The sequence below is a fragment of the Chiloscyllium plagiosum genome, unplaced genomic scaffold (assembly GCF_037043375.1).
Source record: "Chiloscyllium plagiosum isolate Xiang-an unplaced genomic scaffold, Cpla_swu_hap1 HiC_scaffold_20, whole genome shotgun sequence".
NCBI classification, from domain to species: domain Eukaryota; kingdom Metazoa; phylum Chordata; class Chondrichthyes; order Orectolobiformes; family Hemiscylliidae; genus Chiloscyllium; species Chiloscyllium plagiosum.
In genome coordinates, this window is record NW_028270158.1 from 50,852,386 (window position 1) to 50,871,891 (window position 19,506).

Here is a 19,506-nt window from a genome sequence, read left to right on the forward strand (position 1 = left end):
ATGTTTCTTCTTCCAGAAGGTGCACAAAGAGAGCTCCGTGCTCAGCAGCCTGAAGGAAAAAGATGGCTCCATAACGTCATCTCAGGCTGAGATCATGAGGATCAGTAAATCCTTCTATGCCAGTCTGTATGACGCGAAGCCGACCGACAGCACGGCCTCCCAGTCGTTCCTGTCCTCTATCACGGAGGTTTTAGACGACAGAACACGCGAGAGGCTGGACCAGCCGCTATCTCTGGATGAGCTGACCAAGGCCCTCGAGTCCTTCGAAAAGAATAAAACTCCCGGAAGCGACGGCTTACCGGTCGAGCTCTATTCCGCTCTGTGGGACTTGATTGGCCAGGACCTGCTGGAGGTGTATGTCAGTATGCTTCGGGCAGGTACCATGAGTGAATCCATGAAGAAAGGCATCATCACCCTCATCTACAAGCGAAAGGGGGAGAGGGAGGAACTCAAAAATTGGAGACCAATCTCACTGTTGAATGCGGATTACAAAATTCTATCAAAGGTAATCGCCAACCGGGTCAGGTCTGCTCTGGGATCGGTGATTCACCCTGACCAAACCTGTGCTGTACCAGGCAGGAAGATTGCTGAGAGTCTCGCACTCCTCAGGGATACGATCGCCTACGTGCAGGACAGAGGGTTGGACACCTGCCTGATCAGCCTGGACCAGGAGAAAGCCTTTGACAGGATATCACGCAGGTATATGAGAGATGTTCTCTCCAAAATGGGCTTTGGGGAGGGAATCTGCAATTGGATCAGACTGCTCTACACCAACATTGTCAGTGCAGTCTCAATCGATGGGTGGGAATCATCTAGCTTCCCAGTCAGATCTGGAGTCAGGCAGGGCTGCCCTCTCTCTCCTGCCTTGTTTGTGTGCTGCATAGAGCCATTTGCCGAGTCCATCAGGAAGGATGCGAACCTGAGAGGGGTGACTATTCCTGGCAGCGGGGCCCTACAGGTTAGGGCCTCCCTGTACATGGATGACGTCGCCGTTTTCTGCTCGGATCCGCTGTCCGTGCGCAGACTCATGTGCATATGTGACCAGTTCAAACGGGCCTCGGGGGGCCAAGGTAAACCGAGGCAAGAGCGAGGCCATGCTCTTCGGGAACTGGGCCGACCAATCCTCGATCCCCTTCACCGTCAGGACCGACCACCTGAAGGTGCTGGGTATTTGGTTCGGGGGTCTGGGGTGTGCGCCAAGTCTTGGGAGGAGCGTATCAGCAAAGTGAGGCAGAAACTGGGCAGATGGAAGTTATGGTCGCTCTCCATCGCGGGAAAAAACCTGATCATCAGGTGTGAGGCACTGTCATTGTTTTTATACGTGGCACAGGTCTGGCCTATTCCCAGAACCTGTGCCGCTGCAGTCACCCGGGCCATCTTCCAATTTATATGGAGGTCAAAGATGGCCAGGGTCCGAAGGGACTCGCTGTACAAAGATCTGGACAACGGGGGTAAAAATACACCCAATGCCACCCTCACCCTGATGACCACCTTTGTGTGTGGCTGCATAAAGCTGTGCATGGATCCCGGTACGCAAACACCAAGTGTCACTACGTACTGAGATTCTACCTGTCCCCAGTGTTGCGAAGGATGGGCCTGGCCTCACTGCCGCGGAACGCTCCGAGTAGTTGGACCGTTCCATATTACCTGTCCTTCGTGGAGAAGTTTATGAAGAAAAACACGTTTGACCCCAAGTCCATCAGGAAGTGGTCAGCACGTAGTGTCCTTGAGACCCTTCGGCAAAAGGAGAGGGCGGATCCTATCGAGCGGTTCCCTGAGCAGACTGTCAAAGCCATTTGGCAGAATGCCTCATCGCCAGAACTTTCCAACAAGCACCAAGACATGGCTTGGCTAGTGGTGAGAAGGGCTGTACCTATGAGATCCTTTATGCACGCCCGGACTCTTAGCCGCACCGCACACTGCCCTTGAAGCGGCTGCGGGGGGGACGAGTCTGTCTCACACCTCCTTCTGGAATGTGCCTACGCAGAAGTCTGGAGAGGAATGCAGTGGTGTTTGTCGAGGTTCGTCCCGAGCGGCGCCGTGACGCGAGACTCCGTGCTCTACGGCCTGTTCCCCAGGAAGCACACCGAGACGAACATCAACTGTGCCTGGAGGATCATCAACTCGGTGAAGGACGCTCTCTAGGCGGTCCGAAACCTGTTGATCTTCCAGCTGAAGGAGTTGACCCCGACTGAGTGTTGCAGACTGGCACATTCCAAGGTCCAGGACTGTGTTGAGGGACGCGCTGAAGCTTGGGGCAGTTGCTGCCAAGGCGCGGTGGGGAAAGTCCACCGTGTAACATCTGCCTGCCTAAAGAAGAACAGGGGGCCCACGCAGTCATTTGGGCTCTGCTGCCGTCTCAGCTAAAAATGTAATCGTACAGACCTGTAAATAGGAATGATTACTCTGTTTCGGTATGCAAGGAAATGGAATGTTTACATATGTATGGCATGTCCAGTTGTATAGATCATCAAAGTATTTATTAATAAAGTATATTTTTGAAATTTAAAAAAAATCCTGCACTGTACAATCTGTGTAAAGGCCTGCACTCAGAGTCATAGAGATGTACAACACGGAAATAGATCCTTCGGTCCAACTTGCATGCCGACCAGATGTCCCAACGCAATCTAGTCCCACCTGCCAGTACCTGGCCACTATCCCTCCAAACCCTTCCGATTCATATACCCATCCAGATGCCTTTTAAATGTTGTAATTGTACTAACCTCCACCACTTCCTCTGGCAGCTTATTCCATACATGCACCACCTTCTGCATGAAGAACTTGCCCCTTGGATCTCTTTTATATCTTTCCCCTTTCACCCTAAACCTATGCCCTCTAGTTCTGGATTCCCCCACTCCAGGGAAAAGACTTTGTCTATTTATCCTATCCATGTCCCTCATAAATCTCTATATGGTCACCCCTCAGCCTCCGACACTCCAGGAAAAAGAGCCCTAACCTATTCAACTTCTCCCTATGGCTCAAATCCTCCAACCCTGGCAACATCCTTGTAAATCTTTTCTGAACCCTTTCAAGTTTCACAACATCTTTCCAATAGGAAGGAGACCAGAATTGCACGCAATATTCCAACAGTGGCCTAACCAATGTCCTGTACAGCCGCAACATGACATTCCAATTCCTGTACTCACGTCGGCCAAATATCCCAACCCAATCTCTTCCCACCTGCCAACACCCGGCTCATATCCCTCCAAACTCTTCCTGTTCATATACCTGTCCAGTTGCCTTTCAAATGTTACAATTGTACCAGGCTCCACCACTTCCTCTGGCAGCCCATTCCACACATGTACCACCTTCTGCGTGAAAAGATTGCCTCTTAGGTCTCTTTTATTTCTTTCCCCTCTCACAATAAACCTATGCCCTCTAGTTCTGAGCTCCCCCACCCCAGGGAAAAGATCTTGTCTATTTACCCTTCACTGCATCTTGGAGAGCTAGTCAGTAGGACCAGAAGGTGAAGAGATTGTGCATCTCAGGAAGTTTCTGTGGAGCCTATCTGTACCCTGGAGTGGAATTTGGTTCCATACCACAGTAACTGGGAGATTTGAGACCTATAACACCTAGCATTGAGTGAGTTCATCAAAAGTTTAACTGTTTAGAGTGACTGCATCAGGGGAACCCCAAATCGTTCTCTTTGGTAGGTACCTGAATGTGTTTAGTGTTCCTGGCTTAATAGCCCAATAAGAAAAAGAAAATTTGAATAACCATTTTCTATCTCAATATTCCAAACTCCATTGCTACCATTCAAATATAGGATACAGCTCACCCAGTTTGTGCCCAGCAAGCCCCATACATAAAAGTGTGAATAATGATCAAGTTAAATGTTTAGATGTTATTTAGGGAATAAATTTTGACCAAGATATCTGAAGAGCTTCCCTGTTCCTCTTTTGGTAGAGGTATGGAATTTTAAACCAATACCGGTTGGGATGACAGAATCTAATTATGTCTTTTCATCCAAAACCACACTTCTGACTACATCATTCTTTCACTATTCACTAGGTGTCAGCCTAGGTTTTGTATTGTAATTTCTAGGTTGGAACTTAAATCCTCTGAAATTCTGGCAAGGAGTGCTATTTCTGAACCAAGGCAGTCACTTTGACATGGAGTCAGCCCCTTCAGGAGAAATGGAGTTGGTTTGATAATAATACCGAGTGTGACTCTGAGCCCATCTATATCTTACAAGGGATATGCAGCCCTTTGCTAACTTCATTCCTGATAACAGTACAGCAAAGGGACGGACTGGAATGAAACTTGTAGTTAGGTCGTGGAAAGTGTATAGTAGGGAGTTAATTTCTTCTGCAATCTGTCAAGCCGGTGGTCAATACAGTGGTTGTGCTATTAAATAGGACCCTGTATTGAGAGAGATCTTTTATCGGGTGATCCTTCAAAATTATGGTACAGTACAAGTGAAATAAGTCATAAGTACGGAAAGTTCACAACCTGCTAAACAATCTTTATTACTCAATAACGGTGGATTGTTTGCCTCTGTCATTTGTTGAAGAAAGACTTGACTTTATATTGCACCTTTTAAAATCTCAGCAAGTCCCAAAATGTGTTCCTGCCAATGAAATACTTTGCAGTTGTAAATGTAGGAAAACAGTACCAAATCTTTGCACAGGAAAATCCCACAAACAGTTAAACAAGGTCTTCCATTAGACATGGTTGGCTGCATCTTAGACATTTTTTTCTCACATACAATTCTAGGTGTCAGAAATGGAACAAAACCAGTTGTAACATTTAGTAAATTAAACGTGTTTAAAGGTCACTGATCGTGGGCGAAATAATGTGGTAGTCGAGCTTGAAGTAGCCACAGTATACCTGCCACTGAGACCCACTTCCTATTAAGAATAAAATAATAAGCAAGATTGAACTCCAGGCAAGCCAATGCCTTTAGTTTTAAACATTGAGCTGAGCACCCATTTGAGAGCTTGTCTGATATTAAAATGGAATGATGTCCCTTGTCACATCATCTGGGTGATGTTGACAAGTGCTATTTGATATTGCTTCTTGGCAATAGCTTAACCTGTACTAATAATATCATATTTGAAGACTGATCCTCTTTGTGTGTATAATCCATTCTTGCCATTGTGTATCGATGCTGTCCATCAAAATGAAAAGCCACTGTACTGTATATTGTTATAGGACAAAACTGTCCTTGGGTATTTAAGATGAACAGCTGTTGTCTAAATAACGTCAGCGAACTTATATTCATATATTGTTTTGAAATGTGCACCTTTGTATTATTTACCAAACAGTAGACTGACCAAAATCTCTCAATATCTGGATGGCCAGTTAAATAACATACACAAGTTTGTCATATTTGTGACTAATAAGCAGAAAGTGGCAAAGTACTCTCTCGTTTTACTTTAAGTTGTTTTATTCAATGAGTTACTCCAAGAATTCCTGTTGTCTGCCAGGAAGGATTCCAACCTGTACTTGTTCATTATCTAATAACTGGCATTCATCTTGGGAAGGAATGAAGCAAGGTTCCTTTAATATTAGAACTTAGAACATTACAGCACAATACAGGCCTTTCGGCCATCGATGTTATGCTGACCTGTGGAACCAATCTGAAGCTCATCTATTCTATTCTCGACCATATGCCTATCCAATGACCATTTAAATGCCCTTAAAGCAAGTGAGTCAACTACTGTTGCAGGCAGTGCCTTCCATGCCCCTACTACTCTGAGTAAAGAAACTATCTCTGACATCAGTCCTATATCTATTACCCCTCAATTTAAAGCTATGTCCCTTCATGCTAGCCATCGCCATCTCACTGTCCAACCTATCTAACCCTCTGCTTATCTTATGTCTCAATTAAGTCGCCTCTCAACTTTCTCTGTAATGAAAACAGCCTTAAGTCCCTCAGCCTTTCCTCATAAGACCTTCCCTCCATACCAGGCAACATCCTAGCAAATCTCCTCTAAACCTTTTCCAAAGCTTCCATATCCTTCCTACAATGCGATGACCAGAACTATATGCAATATTCCGAGTGTGGCCACATCAGAGTTTTGTATAGCAGCAGCATGATCTCATGATTCTGAAACTCAGCCCCTCTACCAATAAAAGATAACACATATTACATGCCTTCTTAACAAACCTATCAACTTGAGTGGCAACTTTCAAGGATCTATGTATCTGTACACCGAGATCTCTCTGCTCATCTGCAATCTTACCATTAGCCCAGTAATTTGCATTCCTGTTACTCCTTCCAAGTGAATCCTGTCACACTTTTCCGCATTTAAACTCCATTTGCCACCTCTCAGCCCAGCTCTGTAGCTTATCTATGCCTCTCTGTAGCCTACAACATCCTTCGTCACTATTCACAAGTCTACCGACCTTCGTGTCATCCGCAAATTTACTAACCCATCCTTCTATGTCCTCATCCAGGTTATTTATATAAATAATAAACAATGGTAGACCCAAAACAGATCCTTGCGGTACCCCACTAGTAACTGAACTCCAGGATGAATATTTCCCATCAACCACCACTCTGTTTTCTTTCAGCTAGCCAATTTCTGATCCAAACCACTAAATCACCCTCAATCCCATGTCCCCGTATTTTATGCAATAGCCTACCATGGAGAGCCTTATCAAGTGCCTTACTGAATTCAATATAAACCACATCAACCGCTTTTCCCTCATCTGCCTGTTTGATCACCTTCTCAAATAACTCGATAAGGTTTGTGAGGCACGGCCTACCCTTCACAAAACCGTGTTGATCCCTAATCAACTTATTCCTTTCTAGAAAGTTATAAATCCTATCTCTTATAACCCTTTCCAACACTTTTCCCACAACAGGTCTACAATTACCGGGGTTGTCTTTACTCTCCTTCCTGAACAAGGGAACACCATTTGCTATTCTCCAGTCTTCTGGAACTATTCTTGTAAACAACATTATCATAAAGATCAAAGCTAAAGGCTCAGCAATCTCCTCCCTGGCTTCCCAGAGAATTTTTATTTTTACACTTTGCAGAATTACTAACACTTCCTCCTTATGTACTTCAATCCCATCTAGTCTAGTAGCCTGTATCTCAGTATTCTCCTCGACCACATTGTCTTTTTCTAGTGTGAATACTGACAAGTATTCATTTAGCACTTCCCCCATCTCCTCTATATCCATGCACAACTTCCCACTACCATGCTTGATTAGTCTTAATCTTACTCTAGTCACTCTTTTTTTATTCCTGATATAGCTATAGAAAGTCTTAGGGTTTTCCTTGATCCTATATGCCAGTGACTTCTCATGTCCCCTCTTCGGTCTCTCTTTAGATCTTTCCTGGCTAACTTGCAACTCCCAAGCGCCCTAACTGAGCCATCACATCTCATCCTAACATAAGCCACCTCCATCCTTTGAAAATTCTTTGAATTTCAGAAGTGCCTGGTGGTGAACGATTAGTACTGAATCTAGGTTTTAAGAAGGGCTTAACAATCTGATACCTGATCAAAGCATATTGCCCATAGTCTCTGGTCATGCTGATGATTGAGCAGCCAACTGATGAGAGTTCAAAGGTTAAACTAATTCCTGGGTCTGTGATTGATCCTATTCAGTCTGGTGTATGACAATGCATTTATAGAAAATTGGGAGTCACTTTCACCCAGCAAGCTCTGTAAACAGCCATAAGGTGATTACCAAATTGTCTGTTTTACATGTTGGTTGAGGTTTTGATGTTGTCTGTAACACCTGGAAAAGTTAGTTCCTCCTCTTCAAAGAGTACCTGAGAGCTTAACATCCATCTTTTGACATTTTCTGCTCAAGTCTTTACAGTGGTCCTTGAACCCACAGTCATCTGATTTGGGTAAGAAATCTATGCCCTGAGGCAAACGGGCATTTACCAGGCAGTATGATTTTAGCTGGGTAGAAGTCAAGTTAATCATTGCTGGTCAGCTGCTGGTTTGGGTTGGGTTAACTCTTGGTGCACTTTTAGCTTTCCCTACATCTTTGATCTTGTCAACATGCTCTTAGGTACTTTGGGTAATGGGAAAGGAATATTGCCCTTACAACCAGTAATTTTTCACTCCTTATCAAACAACAACATTTAAATAAAGTAAACTTAAGTCGGTCATTATCATATGAATAAGAATTCTTGAAGCTTGATGGTGGACGTCCTCTCTCTGTCTTCTCTGAGATTGCTGACCAAATTTACATTCCAATGGTTTATTTGACTAATGTTATGGTAACTTTTTGATTAACGTACTTTCTTTCAGGGCGTGCCAAAGCACATTATAGTAAATTAAGTAGTTCTGAAGTTTAATCATGTTTTCAAAGTAGGAAATGCAGCAACCAATTTGTGCACAGCAAATCTGTCAAACTGGATTATGTAAATAGGGCATGGAAAACAGACCTTTCGGCCCCACCAATCCACACCAATCATGTTCTCAAACTAAACTAGTCCCACTTGCCTGCCTTTGGCCCCATATTCCTCCAAACCTTTCCTATTCATGTACTAATCCAAATGTCTTTTAAATGTTGTAACTGTACCTGAATTCACCATTTTCTTTGGCAGTTCATTCCACACACGAACCACTCTGTAAAAACATTAATCTGGAATTAACAGCCTAATAATAACTCTTGTCAGTTGTTGTTCTCTAATGTCCTCTCGGTTGGTTTAAGAGTAACTATTGGCCAGAGCTTGCTTACTTTTCTTCACAATAATGCCATGGGATTGTTTACATCAACTTGAGAGGGAAAGGGTGGCGTTGGTTTAGCGTTGCATCTGAAAGTTGGAACCTTTGATAATCGAACATTGGAATATCTGCCTGGATTTTGTATTGAAGCCTCCGATTCAGAGGCTAGAGTATTATCTATTGAACCATAATTAATATATTTATAAAGAGATGGTTTCAGCAATATTATCATGGAGGGATGGGTAAAGACCATGAGAGCTGAGGGATGGGTAAAGACCATGAGAGCTGAGGGATGGGTAAAGACCATGAGAGCTGAGGGATGGGTAAAGACCATGAGAGCTGAGGGATGGGTAAAGACCATGAGAGCTGAGGGATGGGTAAAGACCATGAGAGCTGAGGGATCAGTGAAGGCCATTTTGCCCATTGAATCTCTCTACTCTAGCTAGATCAATCTCGTTATTCTAATAATGCTTGTGAAATTTCGGAATGCGTTTATGTTCATTTGATTTGAATACTGTGCAGTTCTAAAGGTTAATTACTCCACGGGTCAAATTCATTTGCTTGTAGCTGAAAATCCCTCCTCGTGCTTGTGGCTTAGTGGTGTTGCACAGAGAAATTTGTTCTGTTTTTGATTCCTTTGAATGTAAAATCTTTAATTCTCCAAGAACAGAAGAGAAAATCCCCGACATCTGTCTAAACCCCCAACATGTGAAAAGCTATTTTGAACGTGCAGCCAGCTGAAGAGGATGACAGGCAGCTCTGGCATCTGGAATATAGAAATAAGCACTTTCATTTAATCTGCTGCACAGAAGGATCACCATTGAGTCTCTTTGATCCTGCTTTGGAGTACAGTTCACAAGGGTGTCGTGTGGAGGAAGCAGGCCGAGCAAGAGGGGAAGATGTATTCCTCTGCATCACAGGCTGAGAGTGAATCTTCGGTTCCAATTAACCAACCCACGTTCCAGGCACGGTGTGAGGAAACTATACTGATAACTAACTGGGGACTGCCACTGGCTGTGGCTCTTTTTCTGCTCTGGCTCACCTATGCTTTCATATACCTGCCAGCTATGGTGCATCGGTCGATGGTTGAGAGCACGGCGAAAAACTTCACGCAGGACTTCAAGTATGAACACACCGGCCGCCCTAACCCAAATTAGAAGCTTAAAATCCAAGATGATGCAGGATGTGGAACGGACAATGGAAAACCATAATAACTGCTTTAATCATAATGCTTTTTCTTCACTTCGATGCTGACTGGTGCTACGTAGCGTTAGATATTCCACCTGCTTTGATTCTGACCTTTTCAACACTCTCCCTTCTTTTCATGGAAGGGGAAATGACAGTGCAAATGCATGCAGAAGAAAGATTGTTTTTAATTGAGAATGTCACTGGCCCTGGTGTATTATTAATAAGTGAATTCACTGGGTTTAACAGGAAGGTGGAAATGGAAAAATTGTTCCTATCCCCTTGCACCATGGAACCTGTGAGGGATAATGGGGGAGGAGTTGAACATATATACGTGATTGTGATGTTAAACACTCTCAAAGATTTAAGGAGTTTTCGGTTTATGGGAACTGCCATATGTTCAAAAGCTACCTAATTTTATGTTGTATAGCGTGTGACAGTTTTTGAGGTGGAAGCATGAATATTACCCTAACATTATTCCCCAGTGCTTTCTTAAGCTGTGTGAGCCTGAATGAAGAAACTAACAGTATATACTGTATATAAGCACCCAATAATTGATACTTGTGCTTTGGGAGAACTTTGAAGGATTGCATACCTTTGTGCTGCCCCATTTTAAATGTATACATTATATGTAATTTAACCATTATTTCCCCATGTTTATGAGCCCTATGAAAATTGATATGAAATAATGTAAGATTTAAAATGAAACTCTTGTAAGGGGACTGGTTTTTTGACTTTCTGTAAATTTATTGATTGGAGTATTAGTCAGTATATTGTCATTTTGACTTTGTTGTTGAAGCTCTCATACCTTAAGTTGAAGTTAGCCAACCGCTGGACCTGAAGAACAGTTTCAGTTGAGGTTCTCATGCAGTATCGTTCCATAGTTGCATCGCCTGTTGCAATCAATGTTAAGGACCCTGTGACACTATTCAGTAGAGATTGGGGAGCTCTCCCAATAGCTTAACCACTGTTTTTCCTTGAACAAAATTACCTCCTCAACAACATCATTTTTGCTAGTGAAGTGCTGAAGATGTTTTATGCAGTACATAACTATGTACATCCATGTACATAGATCCCTGAAAGTTGCCGTCCAGGTTGATAGGGCTGTTAAGAAGGCATAAGCTGTGTTAGCTTTTATTGGTAGAATGATTGAGTTTCGGAGCCACAAGGTTTTGCCGTAACTGCACAAAACTCTGGTATGGCCACACTTGGAATATTGTGTACAGTTCTGATCACTGCATTATTGGAAGGATGTGGAAGCTTTGGAAAGGGTTCAGAGGAGATTTATTAGGATGTTGCCTGGTATGGGGGAAGGTCTTATGAGGAACGGCTGAGGGACTTGAGGCTGTTTTCGTTAGAGAGAAAGTTGAGAGGTGGCTTAATTGAGACACTTAAGATAATCAGAGGGTTAGATAGGGTGGACAGTAAGAGCCTTTTTCCTTTGATGGGGATGGCTAGCACAAGGGGACAGAGCTTTAAATTGAGGAGTGATAGATATACAACAGATGTCAGAGGTAGTTTCCTTACTCGGAGAGTAGTAGGGGTGTGAAACGCACTGTCTGCAACAATAATAGACTGGCCAACTTTAAGGGTATTTAAATGGTTAGTGGATAAACATGTGGATGAAAATGGAGTAGTGTAGGATAAATAGGCTTCAGATTGGTTCCAAGGCTCGGTGCAACTTCGAGGGCTGATGGGCCTGTTCTGTGCTGTAATGTTCTACGTTCTATAGCTACAAGTTCTTTCTAACACCTTCGTGGGTAAATTCATTATACCAATATTGTGTTGTTAGCTCTGTTAGTTCTTCACAGTGAGCAAACTTTAGTTGACCTCAGTGGTCCTGTCTTGGGAAGTGACTGTGGTGCAGAAAGGAGAACCAGTCAAGGTCTATCATCCACTCCTGCTCAAAACATCAGTGTCATAGAGAATTCATTGTGAACAGGATCAGGCAAGGACAGAATTGAACATGTTCCATCTTCAAGGCATTTTAAGGGGACGCTGAAAGATATGAATAAGTTATTGTCTTCAATGCAATGTCACCAAGCTCGATGCAATAAGACTTTACCAGAAATATTAATTTTATATAACTATTAAATGAGTTCCTGTGTACTACTTTATTTTGGAATACTGTCTCTTTATCTTTAACAGTTGGATAAATAGTTTTGGAAAGACAATAAAATACAGAAAATTATCGTGAGCATACAAAATAATTTCATGGTATTGTAGCCTAACCGGTTAGCATTTTACGGAAGGGTTCTGAGCTCCTAATGGAAAGTAATTTTATTGTTCACTGACAAGAAGTTGAATTCTTTTCCCCTGTCTAAAACTCACATTTCTATTCCACCTTTTTAAACAATTCCGTTTTATGTTTGATCATTTCACCTATACTATGTAAATATGAAATGATGTTTGAAAAGTATTTGATTAAGAGAAGAGTCTGAAGCTAACAGCTACTTTTAATCACATTAGGTTGCAATGGTTTCACTCCCCATAGTTAAAGGTTTTACCCTTTTTGCATAATGGCCCTATCAGAGCATGTTTGACCTGTAACATATTTGCCTTATATTTTCAATCAATTTGAAATGATGCGCCATCCAATGTAAATGAAGTTAACCATACAGCTTGTCAGGAATAGGTTGCTACTGCAGAGCTCCATGACGCTGTTCGCATATGTGTTAACACTGCGAATTCATCAGAGTATGTTCTGTCACACTTTTTCAACAGAACCAGCCTTTTACAGAAGTATTGCTGAAATAAGATGCATTTTTTGAAGTTTTAATCTTGTACAGAGGAATTGCCCCGATAAATGCAAAGCTTACAGCTAACTTTGAAAAATGCTCTTGTCCCAGGCTTCAACTAGCCAATGTCTGATGGTTCTTACCAATCCCGTGGACCAACCATTTGTTTTTGCAACATCCAAAAATTCATTTTGCATGGAATTATTTCCTTCTTTTCTCACATTGTAGAATGAAGATGGGCTAAACTGATTTGGAAAATATTGAGTTAAACTGTACCCATTATTGTTTCGATCATCTATCAATATGTGGTAAAGAAGAGCATAGGTCACAAACTGTCTGGAGTTCCTGGTTAATTTGTACACTTTAATCTCACAAAGTTGGGAAATTTCTACATGGCTGCATTAAAATACTATTTTATCTCGAGCACCTTGTATCGGGAAAGGTGATTCATGAAGGATTGAGTAAACACTACTATTTTATCATTAACGGGATTTGAATCCATCCTGGACTTGTAGACTGACAATTCCTTCTCTGCCTGATGTGGAAAGAGTTTGAGCAACTTTAACAGTGGTTAATAACTGCCACAATTAGTTGTGTTACAGCAAGAGTTGCCTTCTTATTCCATAAGACATCAGTCAATCCTTCCACGTCTTCTCTGAGCCTAGCTTGTACTCTGACTGATGCACTGAAATGAATTATTTTCTAATCCACCAGATGTCAATTTTATCGACAAACCTGTGTGAATCTGTAATGTACTGCATTTGGACTTCCTGTGTAGGGCTTTACCCTGATGTTTATAGCTTTGATTGACATTTCATAATCCTCCACATAAACCTGTCCGCTGGTAGCCATGCCTGAAGCTGCCTGGGTCCTAAGCTCTGAAATTCATTCTCTTGATCACTCCACTCTTTCTCTTCACCTTCCTCCTTGTGATGTTTCTTGGAATATACCTCTTTGAGCAAGCTGTTTCTCGTCTGACCTTACGTGGCTCCAAGATTTTCAAAGTCTTGTTCAACTTTCATTGACCTATACAACTAATCAAAAACCCTGTATTTTGCTTGAGCACATTTCACAGACACCTGATTGTTTCTTCCTACACAACTTACAGCATTGTTACATTTAGGAGGTGGCTATTTGGACTATTGTGTCTGCACTGGCTCTATTACCTAGTACAAATCTCCTGCCTTGTTCCCATATCCCGGCAACATTTCTGTCCAAATAATCATCCAGTGCCATCTTGAATGTCTTGACTGGACCTGCCTCCACCAGATTTCTACACAATGCATTCCTAATTACTCACTGTGTGGAAAAAAAAATGTTCTCACATCACCCTTGTTTGCTTGCCCCCCCCCCCCCCCCCCCCCTTCTCCACTACTCTAATTTCACCGATTAACTTACTATTGTCTATGCTAGTGACAGCTGTATTCCTAAGTATTTTGCAAATCCGTAATCTCTTCTATTATGCTCCTGGTGTTAGTTTAAAATCCTCCCACTGGCACTAGCAAAATGCCCCGCAAGGAATTCAATTCCATTTCTGTTCAGATATAATCCACCCAGCTTGTACAGCACCAGTCCCTGTTTCCAAAGAATCTCCTGCACCAACTTTCTAGCCACACATTCATCTGCCTGATCCGTTTATTTCTGTACTCACTTGCATGTGGCACTGGGAGTCATCCAAATATCACGGCATATGTGGTCCTTCTTGATAACTTTTTACCTACTTCCCTAAATTGTGATTACACCAAATTCATTTGTACCAACATGGACAACAACCTCTGACTTCAAATTTTTACCCCTCCTCAAAGAATGTCCTGTAGCCATTCTGACACACTTGATTCTGGCACCAGACAGACAGTGTTCCATCCTGGAGTCATGTTGATGACCACAAGACCACCTGTCTGTTCCCTCATTAATGAATTCCCTATTACAATTGCTCCTTCTTTCCTTCCTGTGAGTCAGGCCACTTGTGGTGCCAGAATCTTGGCTTTGACTCTACTCCCTTGAGGAACCAGCATCTCCATCAGCTTCCAAATTGAAAATTAACCCCGGGGGGGGGCACCTGCAGTCTTTGCTTGTTTCTCTGGGAATGCCTTGTAGTCACCCATTCCCTTGTAACCTCAAGTCCCTTAAGCTGCCTTGTGACCGTCCCTCTAAATATACTATCCACGTAACTCTCAGTCTCTTGGATAAGGCACAATGTCTCCAACCACTACCCAAGCTCTTGAAATTCCAAACTATAGTTTCTGTAGCGAGCAGCACTTCTTGCACGTGGTCATTTAGGACTGTGGTATAGTCTATGACTTCCCATATGTAACATGTCACATACTCCCTTGGCCAACCTGAGCTGTCATACCTTGAACTAACTAGGTCTTACTTGCTTTCTTTCCAGATTTCTTAATTATTTAGTCTTAAAGTTAGTCCCCTCACCTTAACATTTCTCTTACCCTACTTTGGCTTACTTATCCTATTGCTACTTACCTACTTTATTTATGGTAGCTGTGCCTTTCACTTATCCTGGTGTTTTCAGTTAATCCCTTAATAATACCGTTTGATATTTTACAACTACTTAGAGACCATCCCTAATGGTAGTTCCTTACCTTCCAATGAATTCACCAATTTCCTGTGATGTCTCTCCAATTTTCTTTCTCCCCGGTTCTACATTTCCATCTGTAAACTTCTGGCATTAACTTTCAGACATGGCGAACAGCCCTTTTGAGCTTTGATGCACCAGGTACATTTTATTCAGTCCTAACATTTTATGTATTTAATTGAGATAGTGATGGCTGCCATTTTGCTTGGGTATTGTTTGGGTGTGATAACTTAGAATCGCCCCTGTGCTTTGCAAAGGAACATTACAGATCCTCATTTGGTATTTCTTGTTGGCTGTAGTGTTCGTGGCTTCTGACAGCAGTCCAACTGTTCTCTTTAGGTAATATGTCATTCTGAGAACATCGTGCTGTAGTAATGGTAGACCCTGTACTGGCATAGTGTCTTTTCATACAGGAGAAAATGGACTGAATACTGGTGCAAGAATTGGAAAATTTGCTCAAGTGCTTCATTGAAAAGAATAAGAGCCTAAATCTTACGTATTTTGGCAAAACATCATGGTTATGAAATTGCATGGAAGGTTTCACTCCGTGAGGTCAAGCAGGTTTTCTCACGCAGTCATTCCAATCTGACACATTAACTATTTACCACATCTCATTAACTACCTACCACACTCCCAGAGCACCCCCCCCCCACCCAATTCTCCCACCCTCTGTAGCCAGGAGTACTTACCACTGCCAGAAGATCCTAGTATCCCAGTGCCATCTTTAAAAGGCTGGGATGCACCTGGTCAAGCTCTGGTAGTCTGGAGCTGCCCAGCTCTACTTGTGATATTTGCCTAGGACATGGCAGAAAAAGGGAAATGGGTGCTCCACTTTGCAGCCAGGGGCCTGGAGGTGCTGGTGGACAGGGTGGTGCAGAGAAAGGCAATCCCTCTTCCCTTGGACCAACAAAGGAGGCCACTATACTAGACCCTACCAACCTGATCCAAGGTGTCACTTGGTCTCAATCGGCTGGAGGAAGTCCCAGTAATGTGGGAAGAAGATTAATGACATCCTCTGTTTTACCAGGTTAAGTGTGTCCTTCAAGACCTCTGCACTGCATAATCAGTCATCTGAGACACTTCACCAGTAATCCTACTTGCACCAGAACCAAAAGCTGTGCCAGCAGCACTTTCATCTCACTCCATCCCTCCCTTTCTCTCATTTCAAAAGGAAAGGCCATTTTAGAGCAGAAAGAACCAAGACGCGTGGCTGGGTGCCTGATAGTTGGCTCCTCACCCCTTACAAGGAGAGGATCCTGATCCTGATCATCCCAAGCCGCCGACTGAACATATCCAAGCCTTTGACTGATATCAGAGGCTGCCTTTGACTGACTGTCAAGAAACCCTGACTGACCAGTGTCTCCTGGGATTTCACTGAGGACAATTATTCTTATACCTTGAGACACAATGACTTGTTTGCAGCATGTGCGGTGTAGTTGCCATGTAATCTGCTGGCACACAGTTCAGGTTTAAGATTGTTTGATTGAGTTTTTTGAGGTGGAAATCGGGACTGTGGATGAGTGTAATGTATTTGATGCTTTTACCGTGGCTATCGATAAGATCCTACATGGCTGACTGGTCAAGACAGTAGGAACTCATGGGATCCAAAGCCAAGCGGCACATTAGATGCAAAATTGTCCACGAGGCAGGAAGCAGAGGGTGATGGTCCAGGGATGTATATGTGACTGGAGTTCTACAGTGGAGTTCTACAGGCTTGCAGTTGTGACCCTTGCTGTTTGTGACGTATGTTAATGATTTGGACTTTAATGTAGGGTAATGATTAATAAATCTGGGGAAAATGTGAAAATTAGTCAAGTGGTAAGTGGTTAGTTTAGCAATGCCTGGTCAGCTAAGCAGAGCGGTGACAAATGGAATTCAACGGGGAAATTGTGAAGTAATGAACTTGGGAAGGGCTAAGAAGGCAAGATTTGTATTATGAATGGTAAGACTTTGGAAAAAATTGAAATTCAGGGGGACTTTAAAATGCAGATCTATAGATCCTAAAGGTAGCAGGGAAGGTAGGCGGCATTTGAAGAAGGCATATGGGTATTTGCATTTATTAGCCCAAGGCGTACAATGTAAGAGCGAGCACAGTCTTCAGGAACTGTATAAAACATTGATACAGTTGAGATACTGAGATACTGCATGCGCTCTGGTCGCCATACTACAAAAAGATCAAGTTTGAAATAGAAATGTTGCCAAGGAGCTTTACCTGGGCTGAAGGGTCTGGGATATAAGGAAAGATTGGATAGGCTGAGTTTGTTTTCATTGGAAAAGTGAAGGTAGGAACGGACTAAATACTAAAATAAACAAAGAACGACAGATGCTAGAAATCTGAAACAAAAACAGATTACTGGAGAAGGTTCACTGCACTCAAAACATTAACTCTGCTTTCTGTCCACAGATACTGTCAGATCTGAGTTTCTGTTCAAGTTGAAGGTAAAGACGGGATCTGAGAGAGGTGTGTAAAATCATGACAGACAGAAGTAGAGTGGATAAGAAGGCACTATTTCCATTAGTAGATGAGCAAATAACTGCGGGGCATAGATTTAAGGCGAGAGATAGACAAAAGAGAATTAAGAATTTTCTCACTGAAGGTGGTGGGCATTTGGAATTTGTTGCCTGAAAGGGATGTTGGGTCCAAAATTCTCATAACATTTAAGCAGTATTTAGATATTCAGCTGTGTTGCCATAGCCTCCAGGGCTATGACCAACAGCTGGAAAATGGGTTTAATGTAGTCAGATCCTTGTAGGCTATTGTGGCCATTATGGGCTAATGCCTTCCTTTTGTAATGCAAATGTCTGAGTCTATGAATTTTCAAGATTATCTTTCCTTATTTGACACAGTCCCATCTGGCTTGGGAAGCTTCTTTCCTACTCTATCATCTATAATTATTTCGAGCCTCCCATTGAAACCAGATTCATTCATCTTCTATTCTCAAGGGTGTGACAACTTCTCTTTGCTGCCGGGCATGAGAAGGAAAACAAGAAACCCAAGTTTTTTTGCATGTTATGGACATGCCGAACAATTATCTCGCTGTGGTTAGACTGTGATATTGCTTGCAGACCAATGCTGCTGTAATATCTCAATGTTTCTTATTTGTCACTCTCTCAGATGAGGCAAAGCACGTGACTGGTTTGGAGATCGTGCTGTGCCCATATTAATAGAGACCCACCATTGAAAATTGTCTATTTTAGATGATTTCACTCAAATGATGGGTTTGTATTTCTAGAGTAACTATTTCTAATACAAACTTAGAACGTTCAAAATCCTTTAAAATCAATTAGTTACTTCTGAATTGTAGTCCGTGTTTGTAACATAGACAAAATGCCAGCTAATTTAATTTGCCCATAGAAAATTTCAGAAAACCGCAATGTGATGCTGATCAAATACATTAGTAGTACTGCTGTGTCCAAAAATTGAGAGGAAGTGCTCTCAAGCTCAGAGTCAGGTTGACTATGAACAGGCGGTGGTATATAATTTCCACTTGGCTGTATCTTGCTGCTTGAATTTTTTTTAATGTAAACATAGGGCAATCTTTTGGATGAGATATTAAATCAAGACTTGTCTTGTACGGATGTAGAAGGTCCCATAGCATTGAAGAAAAGGGGAATTATCTCTAAAGTCATGATCAATATTCATACTTCAGCAAACAGTACTGGAATAGATGATCTTGTCATTATTATTGCTATTTGTCTATGCAAATAACTTTCCACTTTACAAAAGTGTTTCACTTCAGGAGTATTTCATGCATAGTGAAATGTGCTATGTGAATGCAAGTTCATTCTTGCTTTGAGATGTAACTTGAGACCTAGCTTTTAAATCCAACTTCATTTAAAAAGAAGTTTTGCTGGTAATCCTGATTTCATTTAGAGCATGTTTGTGCAGTTGAAATGCTATCTTGAGGGTTCAAGAACGACTAGTTGGTACAGCTGGCCAGCGTGAAAAAACTGTGGATCAGTACCAGACATGTCAGAGGTCTGCATGGCAATGTGTCCATGCCTAAGCATGCAACATCTAGAACATTAAACTCACTGTGCAGTAAGATTGCAGCTTTAACATTACAAGGTTATTACATCATATTAACTTGTAATGTGCTGTTATAGATGTGCTGTGGATTCACATATTGAAAGCAAGAAGGTTTTGTTTTCAGCAAGCAACACAAAGCCACCTTGAAAAATGTTATTTAACTTGCTGTGATCCCATCTCTCCACTTGCTTCTTGAATGCCACAACCACTGAAACACACAGTTTACACTTCATCAAAACATTTTGAAGGCCTTTGACCATGATTTTCCATTCATAGATATTAAGGGCCAGAATATTGCAGAACATTTAGCTTGTGATATTACT

The 19,506-nt window shown here is 42.3% G+C and overlaps 1 protein-coding gene across 2 annotated transcripts in view; it reads left to right on the top strand.

The window, feature by feature from the left end:
• The window catches only part of chtf18 (CTF18, chromosome transmission fidelity factor 18 homolog (S. cerevisiae)), a 112,800-nt gene that overhangs the window by 75,347 nt on the left and 17,947 nt on the right, over positions 1–19,506 (top strand). The gene's annotated exons all lie outside the window — the stretch shown is intronic.